The sequence below is a fragment of the Apteryx rowi genome, unplaced genomic scaffold, assembly GCF_003343035.1.
Source record: "Apteryx rowi isolate R43461 unplaced genomic scaffold, aptRow1 scaffold_67, whole genome shotgun sequence".
Taxonomy (NCBI): Eukaryota; Metazoa; Chordata; class Aves; order Apterygiformes; family Apterygidae; genus Apteryx; species Apteryx rowi.
The window spans coordinates 24,257-47,407 of NW_020450949.1; the positions used below are offsets into that span (position 1 = coordinate 24,257).

General features: G+C 41.7%; 1 protein-coding gene and 1 long non-coding RNA gene across 50 annotated transcripts in view; one reads left to right on the forward strand and one right to left on the reverse strand.

Moving 5' to 3' along the window:
* SLC45A1 (solute carrier family 45 member 1) overlaps positions 1 to 23,151 on the reverse strand; it is a 104,046-nt gene that overhangs the window by 12,174 nt on the left and 68,721 nt on the right. For 5 of the 49 annotated variants that reach the window (XM_026085566.1, XM_026085558.1, XM_026085561.1 and 2 more), the window contains 3 exons: positions 18,859 to 18,920; positions 15,234 to 15,345; positions 1,822 to 2,001 (listed from right to left, as the gene is read on the reverse strand). The exons of 35 other annotated variants lie outside the window; for them this stretch is intronic. The gene's annotated coding sequence lies outside the window, so the exon portion shown is untranslated. Of the gene's footprint in view, positions 1 to 1,821; positions 2,002 to 15,233; positions 15,346 to 18,858; positions 18,921 to 19,575; positions 19,800 to 20,572; positions 20,694 to 21,499; positions 21,534 to 23,151 lie in introns of those variants that run through there. 9 more of the 49 variants (XM_026085568.1, XM_026085559.1, XM_026085570.1 and 6 more) reach the window with 7 other exon arrangements.
* On the forward strand, positions 13 to 15,121 carry LOC112975458. The gene is made up of 3 exons (XR_003256620.1): positions 13 to 161; positions 792 to 857; positions 13,138 to 15,121. It is a non-coding gene; the product is annotated as an uncharacterized LOC112975458 (long non-coding RNA).

The window sequence follows — 23,151 nt, forward strand, 5'->3', positions numbered from 1 at the left end:
GAAAGGCGCCTGCGCCGGGTAGGAGAGGGCGCTGCGCGCACCGCGCGCGGGGGCAGCGCCCAGCAGGCTGCTGCCCGCGTGCGGCGGCGCTGCGGACCTCCCTGTTTCCCCTTCTCTAACAGCTCTGCTCACAATAGACATGAATGGAGAAGACAGTGCTGGTACGTGCGTGTACAAGTCTTAAGAGACCTCCTGTTATTATAGTTAGTTATTGTTACTGATTGTTTAGGTGCAGTCTAAGAGATGTATAGCGCATTCTCACTTTAAACTACCTACAGCCCTGCTGCATCTTTGGTGGCCCTGTGCTCTGTCTGCAGCAATACTCCCTCTAGCACATGAGGAAGCTGCTGTACTGCCATTTCCACAAACCGAGACCTTTTCCGCATCAGCATGGCAATCTCAATGCAAGCAGTTCACGGTATTACGATTGTTAGCTGAAGCAGAAATACTTTTGATAAGCCTGTGGAGTAGATGCTCCAGATGACACGGTGCTTCTGTGGCTGCCTTTATCTGTTCTATTTAACAAGGGTAGCACTCATCATCTTCCCATTCTTATGCTAACGTTATTTTGCAATTTTGTTTTATACTAGTATATTTCATGCTCTTATGTTCTGTATTTCCTCATGGTTTGCAAACAAAGATGTCATCAATTATTTAGTCCAGTCTGCTGTATTTTTAAGACACCTTAAACTCAGTCCAGGATGCTTACTTTTGTCTCCAGATTTCACTTACATGGGTAGCCACAACACTGCATGAATCTTTAGTATTTATTAGTATTTATCTTTTTTTAGTATTCATTGTGGCAGAACAATGGCTTCCCTGTACCGAAATCACAAGTCACAAGAGGAATAAGAAAGGTATGGCACTGGTATTACACCGAAAGCTAGCTCTCATTTATGCAGTTGGTGGTACAGTCATAACATCTGGAAAAGATGCTAGAGAGGACTGCTCAAGGCAGGTAGGGTTCAGCTTGTCCACAAACTCATATCAAGCCCAACATGAAATAGTGAGAAATCAGGATAACCTTGCAGCCCAGAAGGAAAGATGCAAGAGATCACTCAATAGTCTAATCACCATGGATTCCCTGGCAGTTGATCTGTGTTGTTCAATTTCTTAAGTCAATTTGGGCATTACACTGATCAAGTATCATTCATCAGTGTTCTTGGATGTGTGTGTAGTATGACAGTAGTGCAAAGGCCCTGTTTACAACATTAAGGGTTTTTTTATTTACAGCACAGCTAAATTCGTAGGGCAGGTCTGTACCTGAGGAGGTCTGTACCTGGTCTAGATGCAAGTGGGTTTGGGATCCTGACCTCTCCTCACAAATGCTCTTCCTCAAAATCTCACCCTAAGGAGCACCTCAAGGGTCACCATTAACTTTTTCCCTTTACTGCTTTCCAAGAAAGTACCCTTTGAGCACATGTTATTCCCAAAGCAATTCTAAGATAATTGTCTATACAATTCTGCAAGATTTGGTTAAAGTGAGCAAGGAACTTGCCAAGCACTGGCACCGTACAGTGTACGGTATTTGATCCAGTTCACCTTTGCAACCCCCACCCCCCAACTTTGCCCATGTCAAAATGCCCAGGCAAACTAAAGACGGATGCGAGAGTCAGTCTAATGTCTCAGAAGACATCTTTGGGGAATGCGGTCACCCCCAAATATGCCTATTTGCCCCAAACATTACATGTTCTTTTGTTCCCAAGCCAGACACTATTACAGGCTCCTGTCAAAGATATTGCAGGTTCCTCATTTGGCATGCATTCTACCTCCAGTCCTTCTGGAACACTGAGACAATTTTGGTATTGAGATGTCCCTCACCTGTCTGTGCTGAGCACTCCCTTTCAGCTTCTCAGCCACAGGATTTCCGGAGCCTACGTCAACCCAGCCTTGCCACATGCCACTTCCTTGATGCTAGATGGTCGTCATCACAGCGTCATGCTGTGTCTTCTCCTCCCAGAGGGCCCCATCCACAGCACAACAGCCGCTGCTGTTTGCTGCCTATTGACAGCACAAACTGATTTTAGAAGCCAAATTCTTAATGAATTGATTAAAACCATTGCTGTGGCTCTGGAAGAAAACAGTCATGACCTGTACAAACCCATTTACTGATGGTGTCCCTCCTACTGGCATTTACATGTTTTCAACACCACAGCCACTGTAAAGATCCTTCATGCTACTGAGCAGCAAGGCTACTGAGCAGCACAAGCAAAAATGAAGATTTGCCACCCTAAGGGTGAAGGGCCAGGGCTGGGCTACTACTAAAAGGAAAAGAGGACGGTCCAGCCCAGTGCCACAGCTGGTAGGAAAATATGAACAGGCAGATCTGCTGCTGAAGGGATTAGAGAGCTGGGGCAAAAGCGTGCTGTTGCTGGGAAGGGCTATGACTGTCAGCAGTAGCTGCAGGAGCATCAGCTACCACCCCTCTCCAGCTTTGTAGTGCTCAAGGAGAGCTAACTGGGCTGTGCAGCTACGGCTGTTCTGCCACCCCAAATAGTTTGCTGCTTTCTTTGCTCAAGTCCCAGAGTTAGCCATTCCTTCAGCAAGCATGACTGAGGACACAGCACAACAGCCTGTGCTCCAGCCAGCCTCGGTCCTGCCATCCACATGCTAGAGGAAGTCTGTAAACACTGAACAGACAAACAGGATGTTTAGGAGTCACATTCCTCCTCATCAAGGACAATATTTTGTATTCCACCTGGGCATGGAGAGTTGGTCATATTAATGCCAGCAGATGGTCATCTGTTCCCTAGGGACACAATTGAGACAATAAGCAAGCTGTTTATACTGCATTAAACTAAACTAAACTGTCCACTCAAAATATACAAGGACCAGCTCATGCCATTTAACACAGAGCTTGTCCATTTGAGATGGTGGGACAAGGCGCTCTGTTCCTTCCCAGAGTAACTATAATGGAGAGAATGAAAGCGATTCCTGCTGTGCATTCATCTCTTGCAGTCCTGTGGGCTTTAGACAGAACAGAAACCACAAATCTCCTCTCCTTCCATTGCTGTAAGCTCACACATAAATTGTTGTTCAAATAAATGTAAGGATACCCATTTACTTTGTTCTAGTTTAACCCAACAGAGCTCAAAAGAGTGAGTTTTGGTGATGAATACCTACTGCTATGAATTTGCACTATTCCCTCCTACCATGATGTCTTCTCTGGGTGCAAGACGTTCTGCATTCATTAAATGCTTTTGTTTGGTCTTTCTATGAAGCAGCCTCTGACAGTTTATTCATCTCTCTACTCATTTACAGCTTCATTTTAGGCTGTTTCACTTGCCAGCAGACAGGCACCTCATTATTTGCCTTGCTTGAATCAGGACTTTTTCCTCTGTTTCTTGGAAACCTCTCTCAGTATCTCCATAATCCTTTTCTCTGAGATAAACATTAGCTCCAGTCAAGTGAAATTCTGCTTAAGCCAGAACACAGAATATGTTGTTCACTTTCTTAAAGAATGGGGTTTTGGTTGTGTGGCGTTGGGTGCTCCCTTTCTTTTTTTTTTTTTAAACTTCATTTAAAGGCATCTTTTAGTGAGGTTCAGTGCAGAACAGCAGACAACATGCTCTTACAGAAGCAAAGAGGTCAAAGAAAACCTATACCGGTACAGATCATACACTAATCTTGTCCCTTCAGAAAGGCCAATAACACGTGTTTTACTCTACTGTGTTTCTGTAGGTGATCATGAGCACAGCCACAGAAAGCTCCTTAGAACAAACCATACAGACTTGCAATAGTAGTACAACTTGTTTGCCCTTAATGCAGGAATTCTCAAAAGCATTGCCTTGCCAATATTGTAGGAATGTATCAGAAACTATATTCCCTTCTACACAGGGGGAAAAAAAAAAAAAAAGGTTCTCAAGTTAAGTAGCCTTCTTTCTCTTTCTCGCTCTCTCTCTCCCCGTCCCTCTTCCCCCCCGCCCCCCTTTAGTGGAAATTACTTTGTTTAAAGGGGGAGGGGGGATCTTGTTTTGGAGGACTTTAGTTTGTCCCCTTTCTCTGAGTTCCAGGATGAAGGAAGTGAGGTGGTAGGACAGCAGGTGAGGAAAACCCAAAGCAGCGTAGGTTACAGTAGAATAATTGCTGAGCCTATCTCAAGTCAGTTTGCACAATTTCTGAGTCAATGACGGTATCACATACCGCGCAGCTTTCCTCTTTGTAGCACAGAAAGTGCTCAAGGTCCCACAAGTCCAGAATGAGATACTGTGTATTTCTTGCTCCTTGCGAGGAATAAATGGTCTAGTTTAATCTGTCATCTTTGACCACCACAAACCTGACAATAATACATAAAGAACCAAATGTCCTTCTTTTCCTACCCCACATTGACGCGACAAGTTAATTATTGTTCATCCACTAAAGTCTTTCAATAGGAAAAACAAAAAAGCCTTTGTCTTATTGAGGAGAATGAGATTCAGGGTTGAAGGGGCCACAGGGGGAATGGAGGACACTCCTTATTAGTTAATTAATAACTGGAAGGTTAGATTAAAGAAAGCACTTAAATTTTATGAAAGAGTTGCAACCTCTTATCCATTTCTCATCAACACTTAGCTCTCGTTGAAAGAATATTTGACAGAGCCAGCTCTGCTGCCCTAGGACTTAGTGCCACAGCTGATTTGGCAAACTCATTGCCAGTGACATTATACAGTATGCACACTTTTCAACAGTTAGTGCTTTCATAGGTGTGTTTTATATACATACATATATATATGTATGTATGTATGTATGTATATGTATGTATATAGTTTCTTTATAACAAGTTTTTTCAAGCTGTATAGGATTTAGTGCCATGGATTCAAGCTCCACGATGCATTTGTTTGACATAAATTAAATTGCACAGGAAATTTTGGGTGACTTTTCAGAAGGGATTGGGGGAAAAATAACAACTCAGCTTATGGGGCTTTGTACAACAGCTTCTCTGTTTGGTTAATGCATCTGAAACCACCATGTCCCAGTCTACTGCATCCTCCCTGAGACTTTTTTTTTTTTTTTTTTTTTTTTGAGAACTACAGAGCAGTGTGAGTACTTAACAAGAAGCTACAAGTAAAGCCCTGTACGCTTGCTACTGGGCATCAGGCTTATCTCTTTTAAATGCAGTCTTTTTCCCAGCAAGTGTAATGATCCAAATATTCCTGTACTCCCTCTGAAAGTTTGACACAACTCTTCCTTTTGCTTAGAATATTCCTCACACTGTCCAGTGCAGTTAAAAAATAACATCATATTATTCATTCATTTTCTTAGGGCAATGACACAGTTTTCTTGAAGCTATCATTCTTTTGCAATTAACAATTTAAACGGGTGCCTTTTCAACCCTAGATTACTTGTAAGGGTGATGAGTTTGCAAACCAGGGCCCAAGATGTTTCTTAAATGGCAAGTTCATGACACAATTTTATCCTTATTTCAAATTAATTCTTCCAATGACAAAAATTGCAAGAGCTACCTGCATGAAAACAAGGTATCAGCATACAGGCTGAAACACTCTCTAAATCCCAAATCTCCTTGCTCCCTCAGCAACACACCCGCCAAGTCATTTCTAGAGCCAGTACCAGTTTGCAAAACACTCATTCTTGCTCTCTTCTCCTGAAATCTTCCTGCAGATGTATTCCAAGTACACTAGAGCTTTTGCCCCATTCCCAAATTCAAGTGAACTTTCCTTTCTACAACATTTATGACATCAATTGAAGAAGCAAACTTATATTTCAGTAAATGCCTAGTCATGCCAACAAGGTCCATGGCCTATGGTATCAAACACAGCGCAAACACAGAGTAAGGCAGAAAAAAGAAGCAAGTTCAAACTGGGTGAGGTGCATTTCAACTATACATTCTTAATGCTTACATGGTAAGCTCCTCTTACTGTGCAAATTACACTGCCCTAGCTTCCCTTACGTGTCAACCGAGTGGGTGTAAAGAAACTGGTGGGAGGCTAATACAATATAAGAGCACAAAGAAGTCTCATATATGCCAGTTTACACATCACCTCCATATCTGGCCATTAGCTTATTGTCACATGACTTCAACAGCCCAGATAAAATCAGCTCCTGAACCTGGATTAACCAGACTCCTACGCTGGCTATTATAATGGATGCAATTAAACATTTAAAAGGCACTTGAATTTTTATTTTTAAAAAAGAAACAAAACAATCCCCCCAAAACACCATTAACAAGAAAAGACAGTATTTTGCTGCAGAATGAAAGTGGTAATGGCACCAATCCATTTGCATTAAAACTGTGCTTTCAATTTTTTGAGAAAATAAATTCAACATAGCAAACTACTGCATAAGATAAAAACATGAAATTTTCAAGAAACAAGCATGCATGTTCAGATAATTGCTAATAGAGCCCTTTGTAAGCCTACACTTAGACTTACACTCAGACAAATGGAAAATGAATTTGTGGCCATTCCCATCCTCTCCGGGAATACATTAAATCTACGCCTTCCTTTCTGGGTGCAAGGTGACCATATGGTCCTGACACAATCCATTAAGAAGTATTGAAGTGTAACAAGCGCACCAAACAACTACAGTGCACAACATTGAGCGTAGAGCTCTAAGAATAGGAAGAGACAGAAATATCCCCACTGTTGACAAATACATGAAGCAGGGCATAAACCGGGGCCATAATCCAAATGGCTTCATAAAACAGATGAGTCTTTTTTTCTTTTTTTTCCCTTTTTTTTTTTTTAAAGGAAAGTCTTTAGTAAGGAAGCAATTGGTTTTAGAAAAACTGTAATACTGCCGTGGTACAAATGAAACATCAGCAATCTATCAACCTAGTCCAGAATCGCTGTATCAGACTAAAACTGGACTACTGTGGCCCCTTCTCAAGTCTTAGAGGTTGATTACTTAGAAAAATTTCACTACTGCCAGGCTTCACTGAAACCATTGAAGTCTTGGGCACTGACAGACCACTAGTTTTCCTTCCACTGTCTTGCACTTGGTTTGACACTTGCTTCAGTTCAAACATGCAATTTCTACTGTAGCGCTGTACATACAGTTAGTGATTTGCCATCCTGAGCCATGCACAGTCACTGTTCAATGAGCACTTTTAATTGCCTCTGCAGGACAAACTAACTGTCCTCAAAATAATTTGAAGACTTGCACCTTGCTCCTGTCCTAACCAGACAAACCCTTCAATAGCTGGTCGGTCTCACAATGAATATCCAACGTTATACAGAGAATTAGCCACTAGAGGGCACTTAGTGAATTCAGAAAATTGAATGATATGGTACTTGGTATGGTAAAGCTAGGTCCTACAAAAGGACCAGACTTCAAAAGATGACTTTTCCATTCATCTCCTAGCCAGCTCCTGTAACCAATACAATATGATACTGAACCAGGGAAATACAATATTCTTTACCATATTCTGTTTTACCAGCAACTGACTGAGAGAAGACTGAGCAGAAGTCTCTTCCAAGGCAACACACATGCTAGGCTACGTTCACCAAGCATTTCTGGACAGATGAATGCTGAACGAAAATGTTAAATGCAGGCCGCTTTACCATGCAATATGTTGGTGGTGTAAACCACTCTTGTGCGCAGCTTAGGGGAGAGAGTCATAGGAAAACACAAAGCAATGTGACAAACTCACTGAAGTAGAGTATTTCATTTCACTATGTGCCCATAATACATTAAGCATTTCACAAAAGACAAGGACATGATGATGCCCCAAAGCACCTTCCAGGTTTTCTTCTGGATGTGACAAATCACTGAAAGGTGACAAACACTGGCAGGAATGCAGGAGGAAAGAGTGAGAATCCTGGATGCAGGAACTTGTGGTCACCCAGGGCAGGCACAGGCTATACATATTTTAGGACTAAAGTCAATTTTCATTTAAACACGTGACAAGAATAGGGATCACTGTCATCCCCATTATGTCACCTGAACAGCTCGATTCCTTGCTTTTCATGAGAGTTCCATGAACTCCAGCTTTCAGCCATCAGGTCTTGTCATTAACAAGATCAAAGATCTCTTGCCTATCAGATGTTTCATTTTTGTGATTCAGTACACTTTTAACCTTCTAGCGGAGAAGCATAACCAAATTCACTTCATGAGTGCTTCAGTGAGTTCTGGAAAATCTCAAATCACTGCTCTTGCGCACGCCACGCGTAGGGTGGCATAAGGAAGGGCCACTAGAGTAGAGAGGGCTGAAGGAAAGCGCAGTCAGGCAAGGCACCATACCTGGGGGCAGACCCACAGCAACCTGCTGCCAGGTAAGCATGGTGCACGGTGACTCAGGCAGGTCTGTTGTCCCATGCATAGTTATTGGTGGGTGAGGCATGGTACCATGTGGCAAGGGGAGACAACCAGGGGTACCCAAGTGGTGCTGCAGAAGGCTGTTCTCTGGCAGCCATGCTGGCAGGGTGTGAGGACATCCTCGGCAGTGCTCAGGATGATACCAGGTATTCTAGCTCACAAAGGTAAAATCATGTGGCACATGGAGGGCACTGCAAAGATGGGAGATGCACCTGCCTTTTACTAAGCATTTATTAAATAAATGCTTTGGTTTAGAAACTGGCTCTGTACCTTGACTAAATTGACTTTGGAGGCCTATGGGAAGTGCTGCCCCACTTCCCTTGTTTATCACCAGGGAAATGAAAAACCACCAGATCCCTGGGGCTAATTACTTTCTTCAAAACCCAGCATTGCTCTATGTTTCTGACTCAGTGCAGTGTTCAATTTTCTACTAAGATTATATCTGTATCGCATTACAGGATGAGTTGCAATAGCACTCGATGTTAATTGCAGTGCACAGACTGCTCCCTTCTCTCCTTTATACCAGTTATCAAGAAAAACCAGAAAGTCTACTTCTGCTGTTTTTAATTTAGCCTCTTCCATCCATACGCAGTGCCTGTCAAACAGGAGAGGCAGGGGGTGTCATCCACTTTCTGCTTGAAAGTGTCTAGCAACAAGACAGAGACTAGAGGGCTGTCTACGTGCCATCCTAAACAATCAGTTACCTTGGGGAGACAGACAGATGTTAGGGTGTGGTACGGCCACTTGGTATAAACAGGTACAGACAGGTACATTAATATTCCTGGATGGTCCCAGAGCCACTCTGACAGCCTTCCTTGCCTCTGGCGTACACTGAGGCAGAGAAAAGGGCAAAGATGAAATATCAGGAAAAGGAAACCCCCTATGCCACTCAATAGAGCTTGCCTGTCTCCTTCGGGGCCTCTGTCCACCTTGCACAACAAATCAATCCTCAAAGCACCAAAGCAGGGCATGGCCACGTGCAGGCTCAGCAGAGCACAGAAACAAGCAGGGGCTGTGCATCCTGACTCGAGGAGCAGATGTGGCTCAGTGCGTTCTTCTATGGCAACTAAATCTGAGTACATTTGCTGGGTGATGAGTACAACTTCCTTTTCCCTGGAGCATGTACAAAGGGATAAGAGTTTTTAGTACCTTACCCTTATTTTGTAACAGTTCCTCTGACACAGCCTAGAAACCCTCCTATTGAAGCTGCACTCTGCTATTCCCTCCTGAATGTCCGTCTCTGGCAGCAGCATTCTAGTACGCTGCCATGCGGGATACAAACGTTTACTGGATACAAACCATTTCCTAGCGTATCATCTCCCCCTCTCCTTCCGTCACTAGTGAAGGGGATTTCTGTCACTTCAAGTGCTAACCAGCATTGCTAATGCTCAGGCACCTCCTGTTCTGGGTCATATGTACGCAAACAGAGTAACAATAGGGACTTGTGTAATGCTCCACACTTTCAAAGTAGTGTATGAATATCATTCAAACAAAATTGATTAATTAGTATACTGCAAAGCAACGCCTGCAGGACGACACAGAGTGTTATACAGTGAGATCTTTCAAATACAACTTCCTACTGAAACAACAGGAAGACAGCTATACTAGATGAGATAGCAGATCTGTGCCTTGTTTCAGGCAGGGGCTATTAGTGGACACCTAGGTAAAGAACAACAGGTTGCTGTTCACTAGCCTGCTTTTTGCTTCTACTGGTCTGGCCAAGTTAGTTACCTAGTAATCCAGACTTCTGCATAAACAGACTATTCACCTTGGTATTCAATTTGTTCAGTGTTTTCAGATAAGACAAAGTGCTTTAAGTATCTCATTTCTGAGATACTCAGAAGAAATTGCTAATTTCTTACTCTTTGGTTAAACCCCTTATCCCCATTTGGCAGATCATTCTCATGCCCAAAACACTGTCTACCCTCCCTCATCAGCAGTAAAGAAACTCCTCTGATTAGAGTCCAGCCTGCAACATGATGTTGCAGCTGGAGTTGCACTGGCAGTAGACTGGGTAGACTATTTTTTTTTTTTTTTAAAGGAAAAAAAGGAAAGGAACAGAACATTCTGTCAAATAAACATTTGCTAAAGCTCTTGAGTAAGAGAAATGGAACAGGTAGCAAACACTAACCCTGATTAACTACCAGCTAAGATAAACACACAGTACACAAAGATTTCCTTTACATTATTTGGATCAAATTTCTATGCTGACCCTGATACGCTCATATATTAACTGGTCTCTCCAACAAGAGCCATGACCTTTGGACACAAAATAGGAGGTCAGGCCTCAAAGTAATCTAATTAATCTACTGCCTGGTAGAATAAAAACAGGCTTGTTATTCGTGTGACTTTCTCTCTCTCTTCCCCCCCCCCCCCATGAGGAGTATGTGATTTCTGCAGGTGCACAGTTACCCAGTTTCTTGGTAGTATTATCTGCTCTTTGGACCTAGGACTAGCTGAGCTTGCCGAGAATCCATGGTTTTGATCCTATATGGAAGTTTAGGTGCAGCTTCTAAGTCAGCTTTATGTCTGAAGAGCAAGCAGGCAGGAATCAGTAAATGAATAATCTCTCAGCTACTGAATACTGATCCCAAGAAGTAGTACAACACAGGTAACTGCCAAGCTGTCACTGATTTGGAGCTCTTTAACTATGAATTTATCCAACAACATTTGACTAGGATCAGTACTGAAAGAAAATTCAAACTGAGTGAGGTTTGGATTCTCACATCTCTGTTCTCAGTGCCCAGTGCCACTGTGCTTAATACATGCAGTGAGGTTCCTAGCACAGAAGCCAAAGACTGCCTTGGCCATAGAAAATAAACTCCTTTTCCTCCCTTCCAGGGGTTCTTCTCTTTTGAGGCTGAACCCCATGGAGACATATTCAGGAAGGGGTCTGACTGAAGCCATGGGATATCTTAATGAACAAGGAGTATTTTCCCTGCTAGGCCTGGTTACTGATAGAACTGACACTGGAGTCTAACTCTCAGGCCCCAAACTGAAAGATAGCACTGAAAAACTCGGAGAGAAAAATGGCAAACATGATTTGAGAGCTAGAAAACAGATTGCAGTAGTAGAGTTAAGAAATCCTATCCAGCTGTTGAATTCATGAATAAAACAGAGACACAGATAGATTTCAGTGCAAGTTATTTCACAGAGCACAGGCTATTCTAAATCAGTCAGTCCAATCAAGGACTGAAAGTTAAAGCTAAATAAATTCAAATTAGAAATAAAGTACATGTTTTTAAGAGTGAGAAGGGATCAAGCATTGCAATAAGCTACCAAGGGAAGTGGTGGACACATATGCCTTTGTGGAATACACGCATTAGTCAAACAGAGCTCACTAGAGGGAAACATGGATGGAAGTCTGTGTTTTTGCTATGTAAGAGCTCAGCCCAAGAGACTAATGGTCCTTTGTAGCCATAAAGGCAAGACCTTTGCACCTATTTAACCAGTCTCTTCTCGAAGACAGTAAGGGCAGAGCTAAATCACATCCATCCCACACTATAAGCCAGTTTACAATCTCTTGCCAAGGAGACAGAAAATCTCTTTCTAAGGTCTCATGGTCAGAGGGAAGGACACTGTGACCCCAAACAGGTTATGGTCTCCTGGCTCTCCTTTTCACACTGGCAAAGATGCTGAACAGCCTTCCTGTGAGCAGGTGACATACACTTCCACCTCCACCACCTTTTTTTAATTAAAAAACAATCCAAATGCACTAGGAGACTTGCTTATGTGCTAGGTCAGGTTATATGGAAATAAAATGGGAGAACCTTTTGATCTGAAGGGAAATTGGCATCCTGAGAAATAGGCACATGGGCTCATTTAAATTTCAGATATCAAATGAGTATCTTCATCAAGGGATACAGAGATAGACTTCACAACTGAAAAGCAGCCATAAAGAACAGAGGTCAAAGCTAATATTTGGGATTTATACAACATGAAGTAGATTTTTGTCACTAGCTCTTGTTATATGGCAAGTTGGATAGGATAGGAACAGGTCTGATGCATATATCTTCCTGAAGATTAACTTGTTACCTACCTTTGCACAGCTCCTCAAGCCACTCGCTTGCCTAAGGAGAAACGTTGCTACCAAATCCAGTGCATGAACCTCTGACAGAACCTGTCCTTTACTTTCCATGGATGACAGTAATAATAAAGCTGGGTCACCCAGCTCACAGATGCAGGAGCACATAGCCTTATTACAGTATTGTTCCTGGGAACATTGTGCATATTATACATTCTCCCCAACAAAAGAGATGACCAGGACTAGTCTCTTCCTCAGCTTCACAGCACACTGCACCATGCTGACTCTGGGAATCCTCTCAGAATTATTTTCCCTTAAGAAATTCAATAGGACAGAAGCATATAGATTCTTGTGAGACCTTCTGTACTGTCAGTAAAAGGGAAAGAAACAACCTATTTTAACTTCAGGAGTCAACATTCATGACCTTTTGCAACATCCCCTTTAATTTAAAATTGAACCATTCTATGAAGCCAAAAGAGACCTTCTTTCTTTCCTCTGAGGCTCTGTGACCAGACCAACACACAGAATTCCTGCATGAGAGCACGACAGATTTAGACAGCAGCAGAATTTTCTCCATTACACTCTGGTCTAACGTCACTGCAGAAGTTTGTCTCAGTCAGCGTGTCGCATCCCTTTCAGCCCTCCATTCTAGGGCTTGAGGTTTTCCTGTGTTTTCCATCACAAGAACATTTATAATGCTCTGTCCTCTACCTGTTTAATAATAATCTTAGCATTGCTGTGGATGTCTTTTTTGCCATACCTGACCTTTCAACTAAAACAACAGCCTCCGTAGTAGTAGTTCTGTACAGGAAGAGGGAGCTAGAATTCTGATGTGCTTTTATCACATTTATCATTTCCAGAGTTGCCAAGTTGGACAGCTGGCCTAGACACGTCACATCTCTTAAGAAGTTCTCCGAACACGCATGCACCTTAGATTGCCTCCATGTGACATATCAACTGGATCTTCAGCCTTTGCTATTCTCCACCAAAATGGAATTTGCTTTGTAAACTTCCCTTTGCAATTTTGTATAAGCCCACCAGCACTTGAACACTGCCTATCTTTGTGCACTCCTCCATGGTTACCTAGGGGCAAAATGCACCTGACTGGGAAAAGGTTTTTCGCGTGTTAACTCAGCCTTAGCTCTAAATCCCTGACAGGAGACTTCTAAGTGGAAGGGGTTGGGGAGGAAGTTATATTAAACGGTCTGTCCATATCCATCAACAGAAACCCCTACTGTCACCTTTCTCCCTGGTCAGTTGACTGAAGTCATGACCCCCATATCAGCTACAGTGTACATCAGAACAGCTGTTTACCTCTTTGTTTTGCACAGAGTGTGCAGCTATGTAGCAACACACACATTACATAATCGTAAGTCATAAACTAAAAGGAGTCAGATTGCTAAATCCATCCACTGTGTTGATGAGATTTTTACTTCCATCACCTGATAATTTAATTGCTCAATTAACTCCACCTGAATGCCTTAGCTGTGGTAGAGGAATGTTCCCTTGCAGGTCACGGTAAATCAGAAGACAGGAAGCAAGTAAACAATGCAAAGGTAAATGATTCCACTACAGCAAACCAAATGCATCCTCCAGTTGTATTTTCTCTGCTGATCCGCTCCTTGCATTAGTGTTTTAGGGACAGAAGAGGCAACAGACAATTAAAAGACCATAAACTGGTCAAAAAACAGCATCACAGGAGTCCCCTCCCCGCCAAGTAGTTTAATCCCAAAGCTTTCTTAGATTCAAACCTAGCTCAGATTTCTTTTTGTATTTTTGAAATCACATACTATGCCTAATTTAGGTAATGGAGGTATCTCCTTGTTGTTGGGGGCTTTGAAACATCTACTGCATCACCAAACATTATACTATTGCTATCCTTCAGCCAAGAGACAAGTGGAGTAGATGCCATTGAAGTGGTGCCCATTGATCATCTTGGATTATCAGTCTGTGAATGTGACTCTTGTGCATCAACAGACCATAGCACAGAGGTTTTTGCTTGCAATGAATGTGGACTGTAGGCAGGTACAAATTGACAGTCTTTCTCATTAAGTGTAGAACTTAATTTTAAAGTAATCACTTCTGCTGCAGAAACAACTCTTCAGTGTACTGTAGACACCTAGATCATAAGAAACTAATTGATTCATAGCATTCAAAGAAAACAAAGGAGATGTGGTTACCAGAGAACTCTGTGTTTGTAGTAGACTGGCTATCGTGTAGGAAGGGCCTGGCCCCAAATAAATGCATTTGACATACAGTTCCGTTCGAAACTGTTCTTGTACTGTGCTCAACATTGGAATTAATTCACCACCACTAATCCACCCCACAACCAGAAAATCTGACTCATTCATCCTCTTCCTCTGGATAGAGGCTGACCCTTGACCTCTTTTCCCCACAGCTTGAAGGTGACTTAAAGCATTTGCTTGGATAGTGACTTTCCCAGACTTCTATGTCTGGATCACACTGATCTCAGGCTATGGCACTATATTGCAAGAAAAAGTAACAAATGGATGCACACTCAGAGTACGGACAAAAAAATTTGCATTCACCACCATGCTGCTTTTTGGGCCTACTTTTAAACCATATTAGTAAATACACTTTCTCTGTTTGTTTTTTGGGTATTACTCCTTTTGGGCTAAATCATTACTCTATGCCCTGATGTGAAATTTGACCATAAACTGCATATTGTTTATCTGTGTATTGTCTAGGACTAATTTAGTCCCTTCCCTAGTGAGCTCACAGCCTCTCTCCCATATATATTTCTGTAACACATTTGACTAACAACCTTCACCGGAGACAGGAAGTAAATTTTCACATTGGATCATTCATGAAACCAGCATGAGCAAAGGTCAGGAAAACATGTAAGAATAAATGGAATTCTTCAGGGTACAGAACCTTAAAGAAAATCAAGGCCGAGAGGTGAGCAGGGGTCATAATCGCAGTGAACTGCACATACCTTAATCATGTACTCTTTCATCTAGTAGATTGCACTGAGACACAAAATGAAGCGACAGCAGTCAAATTCATAGCACTCTCCCTCTGGTGTCTGTTTCAAAACCTGAGTTCTCCTGCACAAGTAATGATACCATGTTGTTTTACTTACTCGGCCAACAGCCACAAAGAAGGTAGTATTCTGCTCAAACTTTAAAAATATCAACTCCAGAAAGAACAGACCTCAGTTATGCTACAGCTGACTGACTGACTTGAGAAAAATCTCCATGTTGTTCCAAAAGTGCTCCAAATAAATGAAGGAGAAATGGTTCACAAGATAGTGTAACAACCTGTCTGCTGTAGCAAAATGTAACTAGAAGCACCACTGCTTATGCCATAGCTGTACCCTGCTTAGTCTTGGGATGAATTTATATCTGATGCATACAATAATCTGCCTAAAAAGCCATGGAAGCCATAACATGTCCTGCTTAATTTCTGGGATAAAGTACCTTAAAAAGCAGCAATGCTTTGAGAAGTTGACTTTCTTTTGTGTACTTAACACAGAAGCCCACAATTTAAGTTGTAAATACACACAGGTTATAAATAAACTTAAAAGTTTCCTATAGCACAACACAGACAGGAGGAAATTCTCCAGCAGGGCAAGTGCTCACATGAAGAAAAATCTAAAGGCACCAAAGTAAAAGCAAGTTCAGCAAGCATATGCCAAACCCTAGATTGGCCAAAAGGAACAGAGATCTGCTCTTGAAGAACAGTCTGTGTCACAGAGGCTCCAGGAAACCTGCTTCCTCTCTCCGGAAGTGTATTTCCACTGATCCACACTCCCAGAACCTGGCCTCCCCTGCTAGCAGTGAAGTTGCCTGTGGTTGGGAAAAGCTGAGGCTGACCCAGCTCTACCACCACTGACTCGCCCCAGCGGCATTTCCCTCAGGCAGCCCTGCAGAAGCTAAAGGGGGCAAAGCAGAGATTCCTCTTTTTTATCCAAGGCCTGCGCTAAAATTTCCCACACTGCACATCAAGTTTAACCTTTCAAGTTGTGCTTGTCATGACTGAATGTATGCAAACAGAGCAACACATCCTGTATTTTCCTCCATATTCCAGAGGTTATAGGGAGAAGAATCAAGCTATGACATAAAATATACAGCACATGGATTTTATGTTCTGAAGTCAGCTGTACAGAATACAACCAAATCACTGGTTGAGTAATTAAATAGCTACAGTTTTGCATAATTCATGGGAAAATTTACGATGACTGTCACTTTGCCAGCCAGGACACAGGCCAAGGAAAAAGAACGACTAGAGGGAATTTCAGTTGAAATCAATGTTTCATTATCAATAGAGTGTCAGATGATGTTTTAAGAGACTTAGAAAAGGCTGCAAGTATAAAACCAGTAATACTGATTACAAAAATAGTAGTGTTATGCTTAGCATTCTGGACACATATGGGTTTGGGTTTTTTAGGGAGTGGGGTGTTCTTTCCTTCCTTTATTTTTTTGGGGGGGAGGGGGAGAATAAATGTATTTTCCTCCCTAAATTATCCTGAAGTTTCTCAACTCCTATCACATGCTGCTACAAATTATAAGAGGTGTAAAATTTAAGAACTGGATGACCTAGAATGGTTTTGGTTCATGATAACAAAATTACTGATTCGGTATACGAAGTTTCAGGATTAAACATACATTTCCAAGAAATAAACATATGGTAAAATCATATATTCTATTTCAAGGTAATCAGAATGTTTGAATGAATGTAAATAATCCTCTTAACATATGGGTACAGATCACAGTTCTTAAATATGCAATCTGAAAAGCCTACTAAAAATGTTAGGCCTCCAATAGGAAACGCAGAACAGTGTGTGGGAGTGACACACTGTACCCTTATTCACAACAATAAATTCAAACTTCCACATCTGTGTGGGATGTTTTGCTCCTGCTAAACTTACTAGAGGAAGCCGGTCCACCACAATCTTTGAAAACACTGAAAAGCTCTCTGTAGTTGACTTACTGTTAGTCCATATTCTCCTTAATTTTGTCACATTTTGTAGCACATACCTTCTTCTGCGATAGAGATGGACAGTTTACTTCTTTTGCCAGATTAATGTTACCTATGCTATTCTGTCCATCCCTATACTTGATGGCAGTGATGAAAGACAAAGAAATATAAATTTGCAACAATCTTTTTCCAGTTCACTGGGTATAAATGTTTATGCAAGTATAATTGTTTTATTGATCTCACATTGCAAGACTCAGTATATCTGTCTTGGCAGGAAACCACAAATAAGGTAAACCTACACATAGACAATGATTATGCAAACTATTGGATTGATTTAATGATAACATAATTTTCCTTGAAATGTTTACAGAATAATTGCTAACTGAATTATTTATGAAAAACAGAGCAAAGGTGGAAGATACAGAGTGCAGGACCCCCGTGGCTATGCAGATACTCAACCCTGGCCTATTTCTAAACATGAGCAAGCTTTTGGTCTGTACAGAAGAGAGAGGAAAAAAACCCTTCTGTTTGTTCCACTCTCATAATGCACTCTATTGAGAGCACTCAGGATGACTGCATGGACGTTTTTTGTACATTGTGCCCTGACTTAAGCTGCTCTTACTGCCTGAAAAACGTGTGTGTGTGTGTGTGGGGGGGGGGGTCCCTTTAAACCAGATAAGCATCCTGATTGAATTCACCACATGACTACCCCCATGACCACCACTGGCATAACAGAACAGAGGTACATGAGGTCAAAGAGGGCATATGAGCAGAGATTTCTGCTCAAAGAAATGGCCATCTAATCATCCCCTAAGAGGTTAATGCATAGAGGAGGATAAAAGGGAATAAACTTGTTGTCCATGCCCATTGTAAACAGTAAGCAAAACAATAAATCAAAAGTGATTGCTATATTGCATTAAGGGAGATTTACGTTAGATAGGAGGCAAAACCTTCTGTTCAAAAGAACTGTAAATAGTTTAGGGAGATAGGGTAGTCTCTGCCACTGGAGATTTTTAAGATTATCTGCCAGGGCTCTTGAAAAAACGATTAGGGACGTTAGAAACTGCCTTGGGCCAGGGAGATGGAATAAAGGAAATCTGTGACATCTCAAGGTCTTTTCTAGCTTTTCCAGAAGCTATTCAATGAAAATGGCTTTGAAAAGCAGCAAATTCAAAATTTATGAGAGGCACTTCTCAGCTGTGGAAGCAAAAAGCCAAGAGAGGCATGGAAAGTCTACATCCAGCAAAGATAACAAAAGGGAAGTAAGTTTACAATTTAAGTCACAGACAAGCGAGTGCTGAAGGGAAAACATCCCCTGCTACATGATCTCTATTTAAGGCCTTCTCATGAACACCATCATTTAATCCCTAGTCATATTGTCATTTTAAATAGCTCCTTCAAAACTCCTTTTCTGAACTTGCTCAGGTAGTGCTCCTTGAGATCATGATGAGAGCTCACACTAAATCATTCCGCAATGTACCTTTCCTAAATTCCTCCCTGAAGCTGCCTATTAAACATGTAGAGGTGAAATAGCATTTACCCAGTGATTACTGTTCCCTTTTGCTTTTATTTAGGGTGCAGTGTTTCATGGATTCTTGGTCATTAGAAATCATCAACCTGTTGACTCTGCAAGTACTCACCATGCTAGAAAATCCTGTTTCTTCATTATGCCATGCAAAGTCTGACTGGATATTGCTTTGACCTGAAAAACAAGAAGCATAAAGTAGCTTTGTAGCCAAACCTTGGGTAGAAGACTATACCTGTGGCAGGAAAAGATGCATATCTAGCAATCGGAAATTATGTTTAAAATATATACTTTCTTGGGAGGATCCTATAAGCCAGGCCAGCTCAAAAGAGGTGAATTTAATCAGAAAACACTTGTCCTAGATGTGGCATTGTCAATCTTGAGAATTCAAAATTAATGAAAGCCAGAAAGGATCTTAAAATAGCAGCAACTATGCATAAGAACCTAGGAAATGGACAACGGAAGCAAGAGGCAGTGAGGAAAAAAAAAAAAAATCAATATCCAGAAGACTTAAAGATGCTAAGAAGTGTTTAAATACATTAGGATAAATTTAAAAAAAATCTGTAACGGTCAGATTGTCTATTACTACATTAACAGGGTACAATCTGTCAATAGTAATACAGAAAAGATAAATATGTCTCATAGCTATTTCTGCTCTGGACTGCAAGGCGATGTATATCATATAACACCAATAACTCACATCATTGATGTTTAAATAGTACCAAAGTGAGATATTAGTGAATCAGCACCCCAGAATCCTACGAAATGTCTGAAGATCCATTTGTTAACACTGATTTTCTGCAAAAACAAGCATTTGCCACCTACACATTACCTGGCAGACCATTCCAGCACACCATCACCAAACCACCCAATTTCCCAGGAAGTTGCAAGCACCAACATTTTCACCAAAGACCTTAAGAGATGTTATCGGTACTGCACATGGTCAAACATGCACCATGACCATTGAATGATCAAAGCATCTATGTCAAGGGTTGCAGAGTTTTGTTCACGGATGAACAGTGGCTTGGGAGGAGATGGGGTGGGGAGAATGTTGGGCTGCAAGACAAAATTCAGGAACAGTGGAATAGGGTTATGTTCAGGAGATGCAACATGACAGATCATACAAATATAACACCTCAACAGATACTGTTCGACAGCATGCTTGGTTTAAGGATCAGCCACAGCATAGCACAGCTAAGTGCTCTGATGACGTGACATCTCCACAGTTGGCCCTGGCCCTGCAATCATTTCTGTGGGAAGTAATAGGGGCAAGGGACTAGTTCGGAGAGGGTGTGCAGTACACAGCTGACAGCTATTCCTGGGTCCAGCTGCAGTTCCTTCAGCACTGTGCCATTCAGCTGCTTCCCCACACAATCAGACAAGATCCTGTCAGTGGAGCAGCCTTGAGAATCAGCTACTCCTGCTGAGAATGGTCACTATTAAAACTCCTTTGCAGGCCACAGGTGCCCCATACATTGGGAAACTCTTCTTAAGATATCTTTCTTTCCTATGGCTGCTTGGGATTGACAAACCATGCATCCCTGAGTCTAAGTCCCCTGAAACTAGAGCACAGCGACCACACTCCAGCAACACGGAGCTCAATAAAAGCAGAAACCATGGGTACTTTCACCACAATAAGCAGGAGAGCAACAGAACTAATGAAGCCCTGCTTCCCACAGATTTCTGTCTTGGGGTTGATTTCCCTGGCATCTAGCATCTGATGATGCACAAACTCAGACTGGAGCCTTTGCTGTGCTGTAGCTGAGGCCTTCAGCGTGCCTCTCCCCACATGGCCTCTCCCAGCTGTCAAAAATGACCACAGCCTGTACCTTGCTATTGGGGTCTCTCTCCTCCAAGTAGCCGCGTACTGTCACAAAGATTGCAGGATCTGAATGTCTCTCAGCCTTTTGTCCCACTCTAGCCGAAACAGGCCAATGGAATCAAAACTACCTGAGGAGGACAGCATGATCATACAAACCTTGTTTTCTTAAGAAAGAAGGCTAAAAAACATGGGCAGAAGAAGCACCCATGGCTGTCTTTTGTCTAACAGTGTAATGGTTAGATGAAGTGAGCAATGTTCCAGGACGTGAGCAAGCTCATTCGCTTCCCAATAACAGCAGACTCATGAAGTCAGAAACTGTTTTTACTTCTCACTGCACTGAAGCAGACCAAAATAGTGTTGAAGAGCAAGTAAAATTTCATTACAATAATAATATATTTAGATATTCTCCGGAATCAAAACATTTCAATAAAAGTAATAGTTTAAATCTTATGTTCACTACAGTTTTTAAATGTAGAGCAAATTTTAAAATCTCATAATTGTATTTTTTCAGGCTATTGAACAATTATGTTAAATTTTCTTATTAAAGTTTGTGATGCCTCCTTCCATCAAATTCAGCTCCTTATACACAGCCTCACAGCTCAGAAATTCACAGACATCCATCGTAAAAAGGATCTGATCTTTAAAAGCATTTCTACTGATGCTTAAACAACTGAAACATGCTTTAGAATCAGGAGTGGCTCTCACACTGAGTGGATCTGGTTTAGATTAGCTGCCTTGGCTTCTCAGGAAAAGGTTATTGCAGCCACGGGGTGGGGAGAAGATCTCTCAAGTCTTTGGAGACAATAGCCAGGAAATAGCTACACTACCTGTAAATATGCACCACAGAGAATTGTTTACTAAACTATGAATACTTTTAAGAGTCACAGAGAGCTTGGGAGGTCTTGTGAGAAGGTGAGATGGAGAGACAAGTAACCTGTGAATTATGGCCTCCAACTGGAACTTCTCTCCTAATAAAGAAAACACTGTCACATCATTAATATCAGAACTCAAAAAAAAAAAAGCAATTTGCATTTCAAAATGTTTGGATTAAGAAAACGCAATAGTAGCTTTATGCATTAGGGACAAAATTAGAAGATGGCGTTTTAGATGGTAAATTTGCCTTTTTACCCCACCTAACTTATTGAAAAATCTGCAAACCTTTTCAATATAAAAATAGAACATTCTGGAAAAGCTTGATAATCGTTACTTTACATATGAAAAGTGTTTCTATTCCATTCTTCGAGATTTTATCACGCAAACCATGCAAAAGTGGGTCATTGAACCTCTCAGAAGGCTTAACACAACTTCTGCCATGTCTGCTTAGGCAAATATTCTGATACTTGTCACTAGCTCAAATTCAGTCTAGTTCCTGGGTTAGGAAACAGGTCACAGTATGTCAGGTTTACCATTTTGTTGTGAAACTTCAGTGTGTTTTCCCTATGAAGGACACATGAAATTTCTAGGCCAGCTGCTTTCACTGGTACCATAGTTTACACTCTACTGCTATAGAATTCCCACAGATACTTCTTTTTTGAAGAGAGAGCAGTTAGTTTTTCTAGCCTGGGCTGGAAAAAAAAAATCTCTTTTTTTTAATTTATTTAGTCACAAGCACTGAAAAATGATTTGGTTCTTTAATTGTTTAGGGTACCCCGAATGATTTCTCTGATCAAGCCTAAAAGAAGTGTTGAATTTTCATTTCACTATTATGTATGAACTTCAACTGAGGCTGTGTAGAAAGTGTCACAGTTCCGGTATTTGAGATCTAAGAGTATTTTAAGTCTTCTTTAATGTTGCAAGCTCATCAGATTTAAAACACATTTCTATGTTTATAAAACAGTTGAGCTGACCTAACACAAATGAATGCGTTGAAAGCCACAGGAAACTGAAGCACTACCAATTATGTGCAATTGAATACCATTTTTCACAGAGACAATACAAGATGCTGATGAAATGCAGATATTCACTTATGGAACTATTTGCTGGCTGGAGAGTTACAAGCTTTCACTTCAGGCTGAAGCCATCTGCCAGCTGACCTGCTGCTGGCTAAGAATGATTCAAGAAATAACCACGCTGACGCCCCTGCTTTCCCGGTTCTGCAGCTCGTGATTCACGCTTGCACCCCCCACCGCCAGGCAGGCACCCCAGGGGCCTCCACTTGGAGCTCTGATACGCGCTGCTCCATGGTTCCTCTCCTTTCATTCAAAGCAGCACCATGCCCAGAGTGCCTCAGGTAATCTCAGTTTCAGCAACAACCTCTTTTAGTTAACAAAGAAGAGTGAGGAAGCGTTAGCAAAAAATATCTTCCAATTTGGATCTGGAGGAGTGGAGTGTATCTGCTGACTAACAGCAGGGAAGGGAAGGCAGCTGGCATCTCTCTGAGGGAGGAGACACGTTCCTGAGTGATGCTGTGGGCAGTACAGGAAAAGCTGTCATCTTAAACAGCAGCACATTGCCTGTCAGGGCTTCAACACCCACAGCTCCCAGAGCATCAAATGCTTCTTTCCCTCCTGGCTAATATGCATCTTGAATATGATGAGCTTGCAACACTAAAGAAGTATGACTAGATCTCTGTGTTTGGCTAAAAGT